Here is an 18,925-nt window from a genome sequence, read left to right as displayed (position 1 = left end):
GTTTCTGTTTGGGGAGTGAATGTTTCTGATTGGAGAGTTAATGTTTCTTTCAGTTGAGTTAATGTTTCTATTTGGGGTGTGAATGTTTCTGTTTGGGGAGTGAATGTTTCTATTTTTAGAGTGAACGTTTCTGTCCATGGAGTGAATGTTTCTTTTTGTGGTGTGAATGTTTCTGTTTGGAGAGTGAATATTTCTGTCTGGAGAGTGAATATTTCTGTTTGGGGAGTGAATGCTTCTATTTGGGGACTGAATGTTTCTGTTTGGGGACTCAATGTTTCTTTTTAGTGAGTAAATATTTCTGTCTGGGGAGTGAAGGCTTCTGTTTGGCGGGTGAATTTTCTGTTTGGAGAGAGAATATTTCTGTCTGGAGAATGATTTTTCCTGTCTGGGGAGTGAATGTTTCTGTCTGGGGAGTGAATGTTTCTGTTTGGGAAGTGGGTGTTTCTGTCAGTGGAGTGAATGTTTCTGTTTGGGGAGTGAATTTATCTGTTTCGGGAGTTTATGTTTCTGACTGGGGAGTGAATTTTTCTGTTTGGGGAGTGTATGGTTCTGTCCGGGGAGTGAATTTTTCTGTTTCGTATGTGAATGCTTCTGTTTGGGGAGTGAATGTTTCTGTTTGGAGTGTGAATATTTCTGTTTGGGGATTAAATGTTTCTGTTTGGTGATTAAATGTTTCTGTTTGGGGAGTGAATGTTTCTGTTTGGGGAGTGAAATTTTCTGTTTGGGGAGTGAATGTTTCTCTTTGGGGAGTGAATGTTTCTCTTTGGGGACTGAATTTTTCTGTTTGTGGAGTGAATGTTTCTGTCTGGGGAGTGAAATTTTCTGTTTGGGGAATGAATGTTTCTGTCTGGGGAGTGAAATTTTCTGTTTGGGGAGTGAATGTTTCTCTTTGGGGAGTGAATGTTTCTGTTTGTGGAGTGAATGTTTCTGTCTGGGGAGTGAAATTTTCTGTTTGGGGAGTGAATGTTTCTCTTTGGGGAGTGAGTGTTTCTGTTTGGGGATTAAATGTTTCTGTTTGGGGAGTGAAAGTTGCTGTTTGTGGAGTGAATATTTCTGTCCGGAGAGTGAATGCTTCTGTTTGGAGAGTGAATATTTCTATCTGGAGAGTGAATGTTTCTGTCTGGAGATTGAATGTTTCTGTCTGGGGCGTGAATGTTTCTGTCTGGGGAGTGAATGTTTCTGTTTGGGGAGTGAATGTTTATGTCTGGGGAGTGAATGTTTCTGTCTGGGGAGTGAATGTTTCTCCTTGGGGAGTGAATGTTTCTGTTTGGAGAGTGAATGTTTCTGTCTGGGGAGTGAATGTTTCTTTCTGGGGAGTGAATGTTTCTGTTTGGAGAGTTAATCTTTCTGTTTGAAGAGTGAATGTTTCTGTCTGTGGAGAGAATGTTTCTGTCTGTTGAGTGAATGTTTCCGTCTGGGGAGTGAATGTTTCTTTCTGGGGAGTGAATGTTTCTGCTTGGGGAGTGAATGTTTCTGTTTGGAGAGTGAATGTTTCTGTTTGGAGAGTGAATATTTCCATCTGGAGAGTGAATATTTCTGTTTGGGGACTGAATATTTCTTTTTAGGGAGCGAATGTTTCTGTCTGTGGAGTGAATGTTTCTGTCTGTGGAGAAAATGTTTCTGTCGGTTGAACTGAATGTTTCTGTCTGTGGAGAGAATGTTTCTGTCTGTGGAGAGAATGTTTCTGACTGTGGAGTGAATGTTTCGGCTTGGGGAGTGAATGTTTCTGTTTGGGCAGTGAATGTTTCTTATTGTGGTGTGAATGTTTCTGTTTGGAGAGTAAATATTTCCGTCTGGAGAGTGAATATTCCTGTTTGGGGATTGAATGTTTCTGTCTGTGGAGTTAATGTTTCTGCCTGTGGAGAGAATGTTTCTGTCAGTTGATTGAATGTTTCTGTCTGTGCAGAGAATGTTTCTGTCTGTGGAGTGAATGTTTCTGTCTGTGGAGAGAATGTTTCTGTCTGTGGAGTGAATGTTTCTGTCTGTGGAGTGAATGTTTCTTTCAGTTGAGTTAATGTTTCTGTTTGGGGAGTGAATGTTTCTGTTTGGGGAGAGAATGTTTATGTCTGTGAAGTGAATGTTTCTGTTTGGGGAGTGAATGTTTCTTTCAGTTGAGTTAATGTTTCTGTTTGGGGAGTGAATGTTGATGTCTGTGAAGTGAATGTTTCTGTTTGGGGAGTGAATGTTTCTTTCAGTTGAGTTAATGTTTCTGTTTGGGGTGTGAATGTTTCTGTTTGGGGAGTGAATGTTTCTATTTTGGTCGTGAACATTTCTGTCTATTGAGTGAATATTTCTGTCTGGAGAGTGAATGTTTCTTTTTGTGGTGTGAATGTTTCTGTTTGGAGAGTGAATATTTCCGTCTGGAGAGTGAATATTTCTGTTTGGGGACTGAATATTTCTTTTTGGGGAGTGAATGTTTCTGTCTGTGGAGTGAATGTTTTTGTTTGGGAAGTGAATGTTTCTGTTTGGGGAGTGAATTTGTCTGGTTGGAGAGTGAATGTTTCTGTTTGGGGAGTGAATTCTTTTGTCAGTTCAGTGAATATTTCTGTTTGGGGAGTGAATGTTTCTGTTTGGGGAGTGAATGTTTCTGTCTGGGGAGTGATTGTTTCTGTTTGGAGAGTGAATGTTTCTGTTGGGGTTTTAAATGTTTCTGTTTGTAGAGTGAATTCTTCTTTCAGTGCAGTGAATATTTCTGTTTGGGTCTGAATGTTTCTGTTTGGAGAGTGAATGTTTCTGTCTGGAGTGTGAATGTTTCTATTTAGGAAGTGAATGTTTCTGTCAGTGGAGTGAATGTTTCTGTTTGGGGAGTTAATGTTTCTGTCTGGGGAGTGAATGTTTCTGTCTGGGGAGTGAATGTTTCTGTTTGGAGAGTTAATGTTTCTGTCTGGGGAGTGAATGTTTCTGTCTGGGGAGTAAAGTTTTCTGTTAAGTGAGTGAATGCTTCTGTCTGGGGAGTGAATGTTTCTGTCTGGGGAGTGAATGTTTCTGTTTGGGGAGTGAATTTTTCTGTCTGTGGAGTGAATGTTTCTGTCTGTGGAGAAAATGTTTCTGTCGGTTGAACTGAATGTTTCTGTCTGTGGAGAGAATGTTTCTGACTGTGGAGTGAATGTTTCTGTTTGGAGAGTGAATGTTTCTGTTTGGAGAGTGAATATTTCCGTCTGGAGAGTGAATATTTCTGTTTGGGGACTGAATATTTCTTTTTGGGGAGTGAATGTTTCTGTCTGTGGAGTGAATGTTTCTGTTTGGGGAGTGAATGTTTCTGTCTGGGGAGTGAATGTTTCTGTTTGGGGAGTAAATGTTTATGTCTGGGGAGTGAATGTTTCTGTCTGGGGAGTGAATGTTTCTCCTTGGGGAGTGAATGTTTCTGTTTGGAGAGTGAATGTTTCTGTCTGGGGAGTGAATGTTTCTTTCTGGGGAGTGAATGTTTCTGTTTGGAGAGTGAATGTTTCTGTTTGAAGAGTGAATGTTTCTGTCTGTGGAGAGAATGTCTCTGTCTGTTGAGTGAATGTTTCTGTCTGGGGAGTGAATGTTTCTTTCTGGCGAGTGAATGTTTCTGCTTGGGGAGTGAATGTTTCTGTTTGGAGAGTGAATGTTTCTGTTTGGAGAGTGAATATTTCCATCTGGAGAGTGAATATTTCTGTTTGGGGACTGAATATTTCTTTTTGGGGAGCGAATGTTTCTGTCTGTGGAGTGAATGTTTCTGTCTGTGGAGAAAATGTTTCTGTCGGTTGAACTGAATGTTTCTGTCTGTGGAGAGAATGTTTCTGTCTGTGGAGAGAATGTTTCTGACTGTGGAGTGAATGTTTCGGCTTGGGGAGTGAATGTTTCTGTTTGGGCAGTGAATGTTTCTTATTGTGATGTGAATGTTTCTGTTTGGAGAGTAAATATTTCTGTCTGGAGAGTGAAATTCCTGTTTGGGGATTGAATGTTTCTGTCTGTGGAGTTAATGTTTCTGTCTGTGGAGAGAATGTTTCTGTCAGTTGATTGAATGTTTCTGTCTGTGCAGAGAATGTTTCTGTCTGTGGAGTGAATGTTTCTGTCTGTGGAGAGAATGTTTCTGACTGTGGAGTGAATGTTTCTGCTTGGGGAGTGAATGTTTCTTTCAGTTGAGTTAATGTTTCTGTTTGGGGAGTGAATGTTTCTGTTTGGGGAGTGAATGTTTCTGTTTGGGGAGAGAATGTTTATGTCTGTGAAGTGAATGTTTCTGTTTGGGGAGTGAATGTATCTTTCAGTTGAGTTAATGTTTCTGTTTGGGGAGTGAATGTTTCTGTCTGGGGAGTGATTGTTTCTGTTTGGAGAGTGAATGTTTCTGTTGGGGTTTTAAATGTTTCTGTTTGTTGAGTGAATTGTTCTTTCAGTGCAGTGAATATTTCTGTTTGGGTCTGAATGTTTCTGTTTGGAGAGTGAATGTTTCTGTCTGGAGTGTGAATGTTTCTATTTAGGAAGTGAATGTTTCTGTCAGTGGAGTGAATGTTTCTGTTTGGGGAGTTAATGTTTCTGTCTGGGGAGTGAATGTTTCTGTCTGGGGAGTGAATGTTTCTGTTTGGAGAGTGAATGTTTCTGTCTGGGGAGTAAAGTTTTCTGTTAAGTGAGTGAATGCTTCTGTCTGGGGAGTGAATGTTTCTGTCTGGGGAGTGAATGTTTCTGTCTGGGGAGTGAATGTTTCTGTTTGGAGAGTGAATGTTTCTGTTTAGAGAGTGAATATTTCTGTCTGGAGTGTGAATTTTTCTGTCTGGGGAGTGAATGTTTCTATTTAGGAAGTGAATGTTTCTGTCAGTGGAGTGAAAATTTCTGTTTGGGGAGTGAATGTTTCTGTCTGGGGAGTGAATGCTTCTGTCTGGGGAGTGAATGTTTCTGTCTGGGGAGTGAATGCTTCTGTCTGGGGAGTGAATGTTTCTGTCTGGGGAGTGAATGTTTCTGTCTGGGGAGTGAATGCTTCTGTCTGGGGAGTGAATGTTTCTGTCTGGGGAGTGAATGTTACTGTTTGGAGAGTGAATGTTTCTGTTTGAGGATTGAATGTTTCTGTTTGCAGAGTGAATGTTTCTGTTTGGGGAGTTAATGTTTCTGTCTGAGAGTGAATTTTTCTTTTTGTGGAGTGAATGTTTCCGTTTGTGGAGTGAATGTTTCTGTCTGGGGAGTTAATGTTTCTGTTTGGAGTGGGAGTATTTCTGTTTGGGGAGTGAATGTTTCTGTTTGGAGAGTGAATATTTCCATCTGGAGAGTGAATATTTCTGTTTGGGGACTGAATATTTCTTTTTGGGGAGTGAATGTTTCTGTCTGTGGAGTGAATGTTTCTGTCTGTGGAGAAAATGTTTCTGTCGGTTGAATTGAATGTTTCTGTCTGTGGAGAGAATGTTTCTGTCTGTGGAGAGAATGTTTCTGACTGTGGAGTGAATGTTTCGGCTTGGGGAGTGAATGTTTCTGTTTGGGCAGTGAATGTTTCTTATTGTGGTGTGAATGTTTCTGTTTGGGGAGTGAATGTTTCTGTTTGGGGAGAGAATGTTTATGTCTGTGAAGTGAATGTTTCTGTTTGGGGAGTGAATGTATCTTTCAGTTGAGTTAATGTTTCTGTTTGGGGAGTGAATGTTTCTGTCTGGGGAGTGATTGCTTCTGTTTGGAGAGTGAATGTTTCTGTTGGGGTTTTAAATGTTTCTGTTTGTAGAGTGAATTGTTCTTTCAGTGCAGTGAATATTTCTGTTTGGGTCTGAATGTTTCTGTTTGGAGAGTGAATGTTTCTGTCTGGAGTGTGAATGTTTCTATTTAGGAAGTGAATGTTTCTGTCAGTGGAGTGAATGTTTCTGTTTGGGGAGTTAATGTTTCTGTCTGGGGAGTGAATGTTTCTGTCTGGGGAGTGAATGTTTCTGTTTGGAGAGTGAATGTTTCTGTCTGGGGAGTAAAGTTTTCTGTTAAGTGAGTGAATGCTTCTGTCTGGGGAGTGAATGTTTCTGTCTGGGGAGTGAATGTTTCTGTCTGGGGAGTGAATGTTTCTGTTTGGAGAGTGAATGTTTCTGTTTAGAGAGTGAATATTTCTGTCTGGAGTGTGAATTTTTCTGTCTGGGGAGTGAATGTTTCTATTTAGGAAGTGAATGTTTCTGTCAGTGGAGTGAAAATTTCTGTTTGGGGAGTGAATGCTTCTGTCTGGGGAGTGAATGTTTCTGTCTGGGGAGTGAATGCTTCTGTCTGGGGAGTGAATGTTTCTGTCTGGGGAGTGAATGTTTCTGTCTGGGGAGTGAATGCTTCTGTCTGGGGAGTGAATGTTTCTGTCTGGGGAGTGAATGTTACTGTTTGGAGAGTGAATGTTTCTGTTTGGGGATTGAATGTTTCTGTTTGCAGAGTGAATGTTTCTGTTTGGGGAGTTAATGTTTCTGTCTGAGAGTGAATTTTTCTTTTTGTGGAGTGAATGTTTCCGTTTGTGGAGTGAATGTTTCTGTCTGGGGAGTTAATGTTTCTGTTTGGAGTGGGAGTATTTCTGTTTGGGGAGTGAATGTTTCTGTTTGGAGAGTGAATATTTCCATCTGGAGAGTGAATATTTCTGTTTGGGGACTGAATATTTCTTTTTGGGGAGTGAATGTTTCTGTCTGTGGAGTGAATGTTTCTGTCTGTGGAGAAAATGTTTCTGTCGGTTGAATTGAATGTTTCTGTCTGTGGAGAGAATGTTTCTGTCTGTGGAGAGAATGTTTCTGACTGTGGAGTGAATGTTTCGGCTTGGGGAGTGAATGTTTCTGTTTGGGCAGTGAATGTTTCTTATTGTGGTGTGAATGTTTCTGTTTGGGGAGTGAATGTTTCTGTTTGGGGAGAGAATGTTTATGTCTGTGAAGTGAATGTTTCTGTTTGGGGAGTGAATGTATCTTTCAGTTGAGTTAATGTTTCTGTTTGGGGAGTGAATGTTTCTGTCTGGGGAGTGATTGTTTCTGTTTGGAGAGTGAATGTTTCTGTTGGGGTTTTAAATGTTTCTGTTTGTAGAGTGAATTGTTCTTTCAGTGCAGTGAATATTTCTGTTTTGGTCTGAATGTTTCTGTTTGGAGAGTGAATGTTTCTGTCTGGAGTGTGAATGTTTCTATTTAGGAAGTGAATGTTTCTGTCAGTGGAGTGAATGTTTCTGTTTGGGGAGTTAATGTTTCTGTCTGGGGAGTGAATGTTTCTGTCTGGGGAGTGAATGTTTCTGTTTGGAGAGTGAATGTTTCTGTCTGGGGAGTAAAGTTTTCTGTTAAGTGAGTAAATATTTCCGTCTGGAGAGTGAATATTCCTGTTTGGGGATTGAATGTTTCTGTCTGTGGAGTTAATGTTTCTGTCTGTGGAGAGAATGTTTCTGTCAGTTGATTGAACGTTTCTGTCTGTGCAGAGAATGTTTCTGTCTGTGGAGTGAATGTTTCTGTCTGTGGAGAGAATGTTTCTGTCTGTGGAGAGAATGTTTCTGACTGTGGAGTGAATGTTTCTGCTTGGGGAGTGAATGTTTCTTTCAGTTGAGTTAATGTTTCTGTTTGGGGAGTGAATGTTTCTGTTTGGGGAGTGAATGTTTCTGTTTGGGGAGAGAATGTTTATTTCTGTGAAGTGAATGTTTCTGTTTGGGGAGTGAATGTTTCTTTCAGTTGAGTTAATGTTTCTGTTTGGGGAGTGAATGTTGATGTCTGTGAAGTGAATGTTTCTGTTTGGGGAGTGAATGTTTCTTTCAGTTGAGTTAATGTTTCTGTTTGGGGAGTGAATGTTTCTGTTTGGGGAGTGAATGTTTCTGTTTGGGGAGGAATGTTTATTTCTGTGAAGTGAATGTTTCTGTTTGGGGAGTGAATGTTTCTTTCAGTTGAGTTAATGTTTCTGTTTGGGGAGTGAATGTTGATGTCTGTGAAGTGAATGTTTCTGTTTGGGGAGTGAACGTTTCTTTCAGTTGAGTTAATGTTTCTGTTTGGGGTGTGAATGTTTCTATTTTGGTCGTGAACATTTCTGTCTATTGAGTGAATATTTCTGTCTGGAGAGTGAATGTTTCTTTTGTGGTGTGAATGTTTCTGTTTGGAGAGTGAATATTTCCGTCTGGAGAGTGAATATTTCTGTTTGGGGACTGAATATTTCTTTTTGGGGAGTGAATGTTTCTGTCTGTGGAGTGAATGTTTTTGTTTGGGAAGTGAATGTTTCTGTTTGGGGAGTGAATTTTTCTGTATGGGGAGTGAATGTTTCTGTTTGGGGAGTGAATTCTTTTGTCAGTTCAGTGAATATTTCTGTTTGGGGAGTGAATGTTTCTGTTTGGGGAGTGAATGTTTCTGTCTGGGGAGTGATTGTTTCTGTTTGGAGAGTGAATGTTTCTGTTGGGGTTTTAAATGTTTCTGTTTGTAGAGTGAATTGTTCTTTCAGTGCAGTGAATATTTCTGTTTGGGTCTGAATGTTTCTGTTTGGAGAGTGAATGTTTCTGTCTGGAGTGTGAATGTTTCTATTTAGGAAGTGAATGTTTCTGTCAGTGGAGTGAATGTTTCTGTTTGGGGAGTTAATGTTTCTGTCTGGGGAGTGAATGTTTCTGTCTGGGGAGTGAATGTTTCTGTTTGGAGAGTGAATGTTTCTGTCTGGGGAGTAAAGTTTTCTGTTTAGTGAGTGAATGTTTCTGTCTGGGGAGTGAATGTTTCTGTCTGGGGAGTGAATGTTTCTGTTTGGAGAGTGAATGTTTCTGTTTAGAGAGTGAATATTTCTGTCTGGAGTGTGAATTTTTCTGTCTGGGGAGTGAATGTTTCTGTCTGGGGAGCGAATGTTTCTATTTAGGAAGTGAATGTTTCTGTCAGTGGAGTGAAAATTTCTGTTTGGGGAGTGAATGTTTCTGTCTGGGGAGTGAATGTTTCTTTTTGTGGAGTGAATGTTTCCGTTTGTGGAGTGAATGTTTCTGTTTGGGGAGTTAATGTTTCTGTCTGGAGAGTGAATTTTTCTGTTTGGGGTATTAATGTTTCTGTTTTTGGAGTGAACGTTTCTGTCTGGGAATTGAATGTTTCTGTTTGGAGAGTGAATGTTTCTGTCTGGGAATTGAATGTTTCTTTTTGTGGAGTGAATGTTTCTGTCTGGGGAGTTAATGTTTCTGTTTGGAGAGGGAGTATTTCTGTTTGGGGAGTGAATGTTTCTGTCTGGGGACTGAATGTTTCTGTTTGGAGAGTGAATATTTCTGTCTGGGGACTGAATGTTTCTGTTTGGAAACTGAATCTTTCTGCTTGGAGAGTGAATATTTCTGTCTGGAGAGTGAATTTTTCTGTCTGGGGAGTTTCTGTTTGCAGTTTGAATATTTCTGTTTGGGGAGTGAATGTTTCTGTTTGGGGAGTGAATTTTTCTGTTTGGGGAGTGAATGTTTCTGTGTGGGGAGTGAATGTATCTGGCTGGGAATTGAATGTTTCTGTTTGGGGAATGAATGTTTCTGTCTGGGGAGTGAATGTTTCTTTTTGGAGAGTGAATGTTTCTTTTTGGGTTGTGAATGTTTCTGTTTGGGGAATGAATGTTTTTGTCTCGGGAGTGAATGTTTCTTTTTGGGGAGTGAATGTTTCTGTTTGGGGAATGAATGTTTTTGTCTGGGGAGTGAATGTTTCTGTTTGGGTTGTGAATGTTTCTGTCTGGGGAGTGAATGTTTCTGTTTGGGGAATGAATGTTTTTGTCTTCGGAGTGAATGTTTCTGTTTGGGTTGTGAATGTTTCTGTCTGGGGAGTGAATGTTTCTTTTTGGAGAGTGAATGTTTCTGTTTGGGTCGTGAATGTTTCTGTCTGCGGAGTGAATGTTTCTTTTTGGAGAACGAATGTTTCTGTCTGGGGAGTGAATGTTTCTTTTTGGGGAGTGAATTTTTCTGTTTGGGGAGTGAATTTTTCTGTTTGGAGAGTGAATGTTTCTGTGTGGGGAGTGAATGTATCTGGCTGGGAATTGAATGTTTCTGTTTGGGGAATGAATGTTTCTGTCTGGGTAGTGAAGGTTTCTTTTTGGGTTGTGAATGTTTCTGTTTGGAGAGTGAATGTTTCTCTCTGGTGTGTGAATGTTTCTATCTGCGGAGGGAATGTATCTGTTTGGAGAGTTAATGTTTCTGTCTGGGGATTGAATTGGCTGAATTTCACTGTGGCGGCAGAAGTCCTGATGCCGGGGCCAAAAGCAAGAGGTGACTATCTGGCAGCTGGACTCGCGGTGGCATAATGCTGGGGGCAGCCAATTAAGATGCCGCTGCTAGGGCCACTGCCCAATTAAGGATGCCGGACTACCCTGAAGTGCTGCCAGCCCAATCAGAGATGGTTGTTGCTGAGGCAGCAACACCAGGGAGAGAGCGCCTCACTGGCTGTGCACCCTCAAGGAAAGTTAAGTGTGCCTGGGAGACACAGAATTCAGGCAGGCAGACTCCAGCGATCTTGGGATAGTTGATGATCCTTTGCCTGTGGCAGTGGGAATAACTGTAGCCCCAACTTTTACACCTCAGGATCATTCCAGGGATCCTTTGAACAGATCTGTGGGGTCTCCCAGTCATCAGCCCATCGCTGCACCAAGCTAGTCACAGATGCCTTGGACCAGAGGGCAGATCAATGCATACACTTTCGCACAGAGCAGGCTGGTCAGGCCAGGAGGGCAATGGGATGGGGGGGTCATTGTTGGATTTCCCCCAGGTGCAGGAGGTTATTGACTGCACGCTTGGGGTTATCAAGGCTCCTGCAGAGCAGCCAAGAGACTTTCTCAACAGGAAGGGGACCATTTGCTGAATGTACAGCTGGTATGTGACCACTGCATACAGAGCCTGGAGGTGTGTGCAAGGTTCCCAGGAAGCTGTCTCGACATTTACATCCAGAGAGTCCTAGGTGCTCAGCTTTTCAGGCTACCAGAATGCCTTTGTAGATGGATAGTGGGTAAGGGCCACGCTCTGAAGTCGTGGATCCTTACACCTGTGTGACACCTAAACACACAGGCAGAGGACACCTACAACGAGTGCTATGTGACTACAAAGGCAATCATTGAGCAGGTGAGAGACCTGCTGAAAATGAAATTCGGGTGTCTGAATAGATCTGGCGGAGCCCTGCAATGTGCAGCATCAAGGGTTTCATGTATCGTTCTGGTATGCAGTGGTCTCCACAACTTGCTGCGCCAGAGGGGAGTAGCCTTGGAGAATGAAGATCTCCTTGACTGCGCACCCTCCCCCAACGACGAAGCGGATCTTGTTGTTTATTGCTGTTAGCGTAGATTGAGCATTGTTTACAGATATCTCGGAGTCTTGGTCTGGCTGAAAAGTAAGTTGTTTATTTCATGTATATAACTATTTACACTCTCATTAAGCCTGTCCAGCTAACACCTCTCATGATGCTTCTTAGCTTCTTCCAAGCCTAATACCCATGTGACTACAGTGGGAGGGTTTACTCTCACTGTCTCAAACCTTAACCCTTTCATACCCTTCTCCCATACGTACATACGAATATGGATTAGGAGTGGGAGTAGGCCACTCGGCCCCTCGAGCCTGCTCTGCCATTCAATAGGTTCATGGCTGAACTGATTACTCCACATTACCACCTACCCCCGATAACCTTCCACCCCCTTGCTTATCAAGAATCTATCTACCTCAGCCTTAAAAATCTTTAAAGACTCTGCTTCCACTGCCTTTTGAGGAAGAGAATTCCAAAGACTCAGGACCCTCTGAGAGAAAAAATTTCTCCTCATCTCTGTCTTAAATGGGCGACCCCTTATTTTTAAACAGTGACCGCTAGTTCTCGATTCTCCCACAAGGGGAAACATCCTTTCCACATCCACCCTGTCAAGACCCCTCAGGATCTTATATGTTTCAATCAAGTCACCTCTTACTCTTCTAAATTCCAGCGGATACAAGCCTAGCCTGTCCAATCTTTCCTCATAAGACAGCCCACCCATTCCAGGTATTATTCTGGTAAACCTTCTCTGTACTGCCTCCAACGCATTTACATTCCTCCCCACAAGTCTTTGTCCATATATATTTTTGATATAGATACATTTATTCTTTTTGTCTTTACCTATTACCCCATCTCCCCTCAGGTCTCTGACATCACAGATTCAATCTGTCAGGAGGCTTCATGACTCTCTCTGGTTATGTTCTTGTTGGACTCGGAAGATTTGTAATCTTTCTTGAAAGTCTTGTTCGATGACTTGGATGACCTTAACCAATGGTTGTCTCTGAGTTTCTTGATCATCTGGTTCTTCCAGATGTATGACTGGTTGTTGTGTTTGAGGGATGGGTAAGGTTTCTCCTATTTTGGTATATAGTACCCTCAAGAATGTGTATTACATAAGATCGCAGATGAACTTCGTCTCTCTGGATGACTGTATCTTCATGTCCTTGATCTCATATCCAGACATTCGCTCCATACTTTAACATTGGTAGGTTTCTGGTACAGAATCTCTTATTGTAATGGCAAGCTTGATGCTTCCTGTAAAACTTCTCCCTGTCTTGAACATTTTTGTAGTCTTGTGCATCTAGCCCTGGAAGTAGTTTTCTGGGTCGAATAGGAATTTGAGTTTTTATCTTCCTCCCTATCAACCGCTCTGAAGGTGAAAGTCCACATAACAATGAAGTAGATCTCTGCTTCAAAGCGCAGAAGAGCAATAGTTATAGGGGACTCTATAGTCAGGGGCACAGATAGGTGCTTCTGTGGACGTGAAAGAGACTCCAGGAAGGTATGTTGCCTCCCTGGTGCCAGGGTCAAGGATGTCTCTGAACGGACAGAGGGCATTCTGAAGGGGGAGGGTGAACAGCCAGAGGTTGTGGTACACATCGGTACCAATGACATAGGCAGGAAGAGTGACGAGGTCCTGCAGGAGTAGTTTAGGGAGTTAGGTAGAAAGATAAAAAACAGAACCTCTAGGGTTGTAATCTCTGGATTACTCCCTGTGCCACAAGCCAGTGAGGCTAGAAATAGGAAGATAGTGCAGCTAAACACGTGGCTGAACAGCTGGTGCAGAAGGGATGGTTTCAGATATCTGGACCATTGGGATCTCTTCAGGGACAGATGGGACCTGTACAAGAAGGACGGGTTGCATTTAAACTGGAAGGGCACTAATATCCTGGCTGCAAGGTTTGCTAGCGTCACTCAGGAGGGTTTAAACTAGTGTGGCAGGGGGGTGGGAACCAGAGCAGTAGGACAGCAAGTGAAATAAATGAGGAGGACATAGTAAATAAGGCCAGTAGGACTAAGAGGAAGAGCGCAGGGAGATGTTGAGGAGCACAGCGGGACTGGTGGTCTGAAGTGCATTTCTTTCAACGCGAGAAGTATAACAGGTAAGGCAGATGAACTTAGAGCTTGGATTAGTACTTGGAACTATGATGTTGCCATTGCAGAGACTTGGTTGAGGGAAGGGCAGGAGTGGCAGCTAAATGTTCCAGGATTTAGAAGCTTCAGGCGGGATAGAGGGGGATGGAAAAGGGGTGGAGGAGTTGCATTACTGGTTAAGGAGAATATCACAGCTGTACTGCGGGAGGACACCACAGAGAGGTCATTCAGCGAGGCAATATGGGTGGAGCTCAGGAATAGGAAGGGTGCAGTCACGATGTTGGGGGTTTACTACAGGTCTCCCAACAGCCAGCAGGAGGTAGAGGAGCAGATATGTAGACAGATTTTGGAAAGATGTAAAGGTAACAGGGTTGTAGTGGTGGGTGATTTTAACTTCCCCAATATTGACTGGGACTCACTTAGTGCTAGGGGCTTGGATGGGGCAGAATTTGTGAGGAGCATCCAGGAGGGCTTCTTGAAACAGTATGTAGATAGTCCAACTAGGGATGGGGCCGTACTGGACCTGGTATTGGGGAATGAGCCCGACCAGGTGGTCGAAGTTTCAGTAGGGGAGCATTTCGGGAACAGTGACCACAATTCCATAAGTTTTAAGGTACTTGTGGATAAGGATAAGAGTAGTCCTCGGGTGAAGGTGCTAAATTGGGGGAAGGCTAATTATAACAATATTCGGCAGGAACTGAAGAATTTAGATTGGGGGTGGCTGTTTGAGGGTCAATCAACATCTGACATGTGGGAGTCTTTCAAACGTCAGTTGATTAGAATCCAGGACTAGCATGTTCTTGTGAGGAAGAAGGATAAGTTTGGCAAGTTTCGGGAACCTTGGATAACGCGGGATATTGTGAGCCGAGTCAAAAAGGAAAAGGAAGCATTTGTAAGGGCTGGAAGGCTAGGAACGGACAAATCCCTTGAGGAATATAAAGACAGTAGGAAGGAACTTAAGCAAGGAGTCAGGAGGGCTAAAAGGGGTCATGAAAAGTCATTGGCGAACAGGATTAAGGATAATCCCACGGCTTTTTATACATATGTAAAGAGCAAGAGGGTAACCAGGGAAAGGGTTGGCCCGCTCAAGGACAGAGAAGGGAATCTATGTGTGGAGCCAGAGGAAATGGGCGAGGTACTAAATGAGTACTTTGCATCAGTATTCACCAAAGAGAAGGACTTGGTGGATGATGAGTCTCGGGAAGGGAGTGCAGATCGTCTCAGTCATCTCATTATCAAAAAGGAGGAGATGTTGGGTGTCTTGCAAAGCATTAAGGTAGATAAGTCCCCAGGGCCTGATGGGATCTACCCCAGAATGCTAAGGTAGGCAAGGGAAGAAATTGCTGGGGCCTTGACAGAAATCTTTGCATCCTCATTGGCTACAGGTGAGGTCCCAGAGGACTGGAGAATAGCCAATGTTGTTCCTTTGCTTAAGAAGGGTAGCAAGGATAATCCAGGAAATTATAGGCCGGTGAGCCTTGCATGAGTGGTAGGGAAATTATTAGAGAGGATTCTTCGGGACAGGATTTACTCCCATTTGGAAACAAACAAACCTATTAGCGAGAGGCAGCATGGTTTTGTGAAGAGGAGGTCATGCCTCACTAATTTGATTGAGTTTTTTGAGGAAGTGACGAAGATGATTGATGAAGGAAGGGCAGTGGATGTTATCTATATGGACTTCAGTAAAGCCTTTGACAAGGTCCCTCATGGCAGACTGGTATAAAAGGTGAAGTCACATGGGATCAGAGGTGAGCTGGCAAGATGGATACAGAACTGTCTCGGTCATAGAAGACAGAGGGTAGCAGTGGAAGGGTGCTTTTCTGAATGGAGGGATGTGACTAGTGGTGTTCCGCAGGGAACAAGAGACCTGGTTCTTTGAATTTCTTTGTAATTGGTGTCAGATTTGGATCCCAACAATCAAGTTTCCAATTGTTAAGATCCCAGATTCGAGGGCAATTAATCTGATGTCAAACGCAGGACCCCAATTTTAATACGCTATCCCAGAGACGAGTAATTACTTTGATTCCAAAAGTGAGCCCTCCAAATTAGTTTGATTCTGATCCCAGACGCGAGCCACCAAATTAAATATGATACAATCCTGGATGAGCCCCGAATAAATATGTTATGACCGACCGCTCCAGTCAAAGCCCCCAATTAAAATATACGATTCTGATTGTGGTGGGAGAAACACACTGTTAATTCAATCCTGTCCCTCCACAGATTGCCTAACATATCATTTTAAACTTTCCAAATTAAAGAAAGACCCAGCCAAATTGTACCATCTATTAACCCCCCGAATGAGGCTAACCAAACCAGGTGTTTTTAAATCAACAAATTAACTGTTTAATTTAAAAAACTAAATTCTTAAACACTTTGAAGATATGAACAACATTTAAAATAGAAAAATTAGAGTCCTTGCAAATTTACAGTCTAGGTGTTAGTTTAGGCAGGCATCAAGATCGGCGCAGGCTTGGAGGGCCAAATGGCCTGTTCCTGTGCTGTACTGTTCTTTGTTCTTTTGTTCTTTTTAATGTTGCTTGAAGTCCTCACAGCCGTCCGATGGGGAAAAAAGGTTCTTCCACAGTAGAACAGTCCGTCATCTAATTCCAGCAGTAAATGATGCTTCCTTCTTCCGCAATGGATTTCAACAATTAACAACTTGCAAACACTTTCAATAGAATCAATCTGACTTTAGAGCTTTTGAGGGATAAAAGATTGTCACAGTCTAACTTCCCTTTCTTCAATTTATATTATCAAAGATCTCTGTTTTGGCTTGACTTTTTTTAGAATTTTGAGAGATAATAATTAAACAGCCTAAAATTCCCTTCCTTCAGTTTAAATGGTTGAGAGCTCTTTTTCAGTTATTAAATACCACAGCTCTGTCTATGTGAGTCTGTTAGAACAGACTGTCTTCAACTAAAAACCCAGTTCCAAATTGAATTGTAACAAATGTATCGCATGCTGCTCAATCCAAGTGGCTGTATCCATGGTAATGAGAATGCACTCTTTGAATCGTAGTCTCCAAATGGTTGTATCCAACGGCAACTGAAAATACATTTTCTCTAACTCCTGAGGCTTGCTTGTTCTTCCATCAGTATTGATCCTTTGCAAGCCTTAAAGGCAAACCGCATATTCCCAGAAAAAAAACTACAGGACCATGACACAGGAATCAGTCGAGTGAACCTTCTCTGAACTCTTCCAATGCAATTGTATCCTTCCTTAAGTAAGGAGGCCAAAACTGCACACAAACTGTATAAAATGCTAGTTCGGCCACAGATGGACTACTCTGTGCAGTTCTGGTCGCCACATTATAGGAAGGATGTGATTGCACTAGAGAGGGTGCAGAGGAGATTCACCAGGATGTTGCCTGGACTGGAGCATTTCAGCTATGAAGAGAGACTTGATAGGCTAGTGTTGTTTTCCTTAGAGCAGAGAAGGCTGAGGGGGGACCTGATTGAGGCATACAAAATTATGAGGGGCATTGATAGGTTAGATAAGAAGGAACTTTTTCTCTTCGCAGAGGCATCAATAACCAGGGGGCATTGATTTAAGGTAAGGGACAGGAGGTTTAGAGGGGATTTGAGGAAAAATCTTTTCACCCAGAAGGTGGTTGGAATCTAGAACACATTGCCTGAAGGGGTGATAGAGGCAGGAACCTTCACAACATTTAAGAAGTATTTAGATGAGCACTTGAAATGCCATACAAGGCTTTGGGCCAAGTGCTGGAAAATAGGATTAGAATAGATAGGTGCATAATGGCTGGCACAGACACGATGGGCTGAAGGTCCTGTTTCTCTGCTGTATAACTCTATGACTCTATGACAACACTCTAGATGTGGTCTCATCAATGCCCTATGCAACTGTAGCAAAACAACATTGCATTTGCCTTCTAACTTGATTGAGATTTTTGAGGAAGTGACGAATATGATTGATGAAGGAAGGGCAGTGGATGTTGTCTATATGGACTTCAGAAAAGCCTTTGACAAGGTCCCTCATGGCAGACTGGTACAAAAGGTGAAATCACACAGGATCAGAGGTGAACTGGCAAGATGGATACAGAACTGGCTCGGTCATAGAAGACAGAGGGTAGCAGTGAATTTCTGAATGGAGGGATGTGACTCGTGGTGTTCTCCAGGAATCAGTGCTGGGACATTTGCTGTTTGTAGTATATATAAATGATTTAGAGGAAAATGTAGCTGGTCTGATTAGTAAGTTTGCGGACAATTCTTGACAAATACATGAATAGGAAGGGAATAGAGGGATACGGTCCCCGGAAGTGCAGAAGGTTTTAGTTTAGGCAGGCATCAAGATCGGCGCAGGCTTGGAGGGCCGATTGGCCTCTTCCTGTGCTGTACTGTTCTTTGTTCTTTGTTCTTTGTTGTTCATTTGCAAACTGTGGTCCATTTTCTGACACCTCTTTGTCAGGAATACCATGCATTGCAAAGATCTCTTGTGAAGCTCTGATAGCAGATTCTGTTGTTGTTGAGTACAATCTTTTCACTTCAATCCATCTTGAATAATAATTGATCACCATGATGTAAGATTTTCCATTGTACATAAATAAATCCATCCATGGTCTGGTTGGAAATTGTGTCGTTATCAGAGGTTCCCTCTGTTCTGGTCTGTGTACAGCGTTGGCAGTTCAAGATCATGTTTTCCATGTCTTTGGATATTCCTAGCCACCAAACAGATGATTGAGCTCGTGCTCTGCATTTTGTGATGCCCATGTGACCTTGATGGATTCTTGCCAAGATATCTGATCGAAGAGAAATCAGAATGACCAGTCTGTTATTATACACCAGCAAATCATCTACGATTGTGACATGTCTCCTGAAGTTGCAGAAAAATGTCATTATTTTTCTGTTGGATGTTCCTGTGGCCAACCTTGTGCACAATACTGGTGTATCCGAATGCATTCCTCATCCCACTTTTGAGTGTGATGAATTTCTTGATGTTTCTGTGTACTTGCCGGCCATTGAGACGTTGTATACTGTGAATACGACTCTATCTCTTCAACAAAGTCAACATCATGTTGTGTTGGATGGTCAACAATTGCTCTTGATAATGCATCAGTGTAAGTTTGCATCTTTCCCTGAACATATACCATCTTGCAGGTATATCTCATCAAACTCAATCGTAATTTCTGAATTCTTGGAGGTATATTTGCAATTTCCTTCTCATCCCTTAAGGAAACCAAGGGTTTGTGGTCTGTCTCAATAACCACTTTCAGGCCAATAATATAATTGGAAAACTTCTCACAAGCCCATGTGACTGCAAGTGCTTCATTTTCAATGACTGCATACATTGTCTCTGTCTCAGACAAAGCTCTAGATGCATAATAGTTCAGTCTTCAACATCCATTTGGCTGTTCTTGAAAGAGGACTGCCCCTAACCCTGTGGATGAGGCATCTGCTGTGATTATAGTGGGTAATGAAGGGTTGTAATGTGCTAATATCTCTGGTGAGATAAGCATCTCCTTAATTCTTCAAAATGCTTGTTCTTGATATGTGTTCCAACACTATGCTTGATATTTTTTCAAGAGTTGTCGTAATGGTTCTGTTACCTGAGCCAAATTGGGTAAAACGTTTGCCAATTGATTCACCATTCCAAGGAATCTTTGGAGATGTTGAACTGAGGTTGGAGTTGGAAACTCATTATTGGCTCTCGTCTTTTGTGGGTCTGCCGTTATGCTGTTGTTACTTACAAAA

The sequence above is a fragment of the Heterodontus francisci genome, chromosome 12 (genome assembly GCF_036365525.1).
Source record: "Heterodontus francisci isolate sHetFra1 chromosome 12, sHetFra1.hap1, whole genome shotgun sequence".
NCBI lineage: Eukaryota > Metazoa > Chordata > Chondrichthyes > Heterodontiformes > Heterodontidae > Heterodontus > Heterodontus francisci.
The sequence above is the reverse complement of the archived record's forward strand: the minus strand, read 5'-3'. Positions refer to the sequence as shown.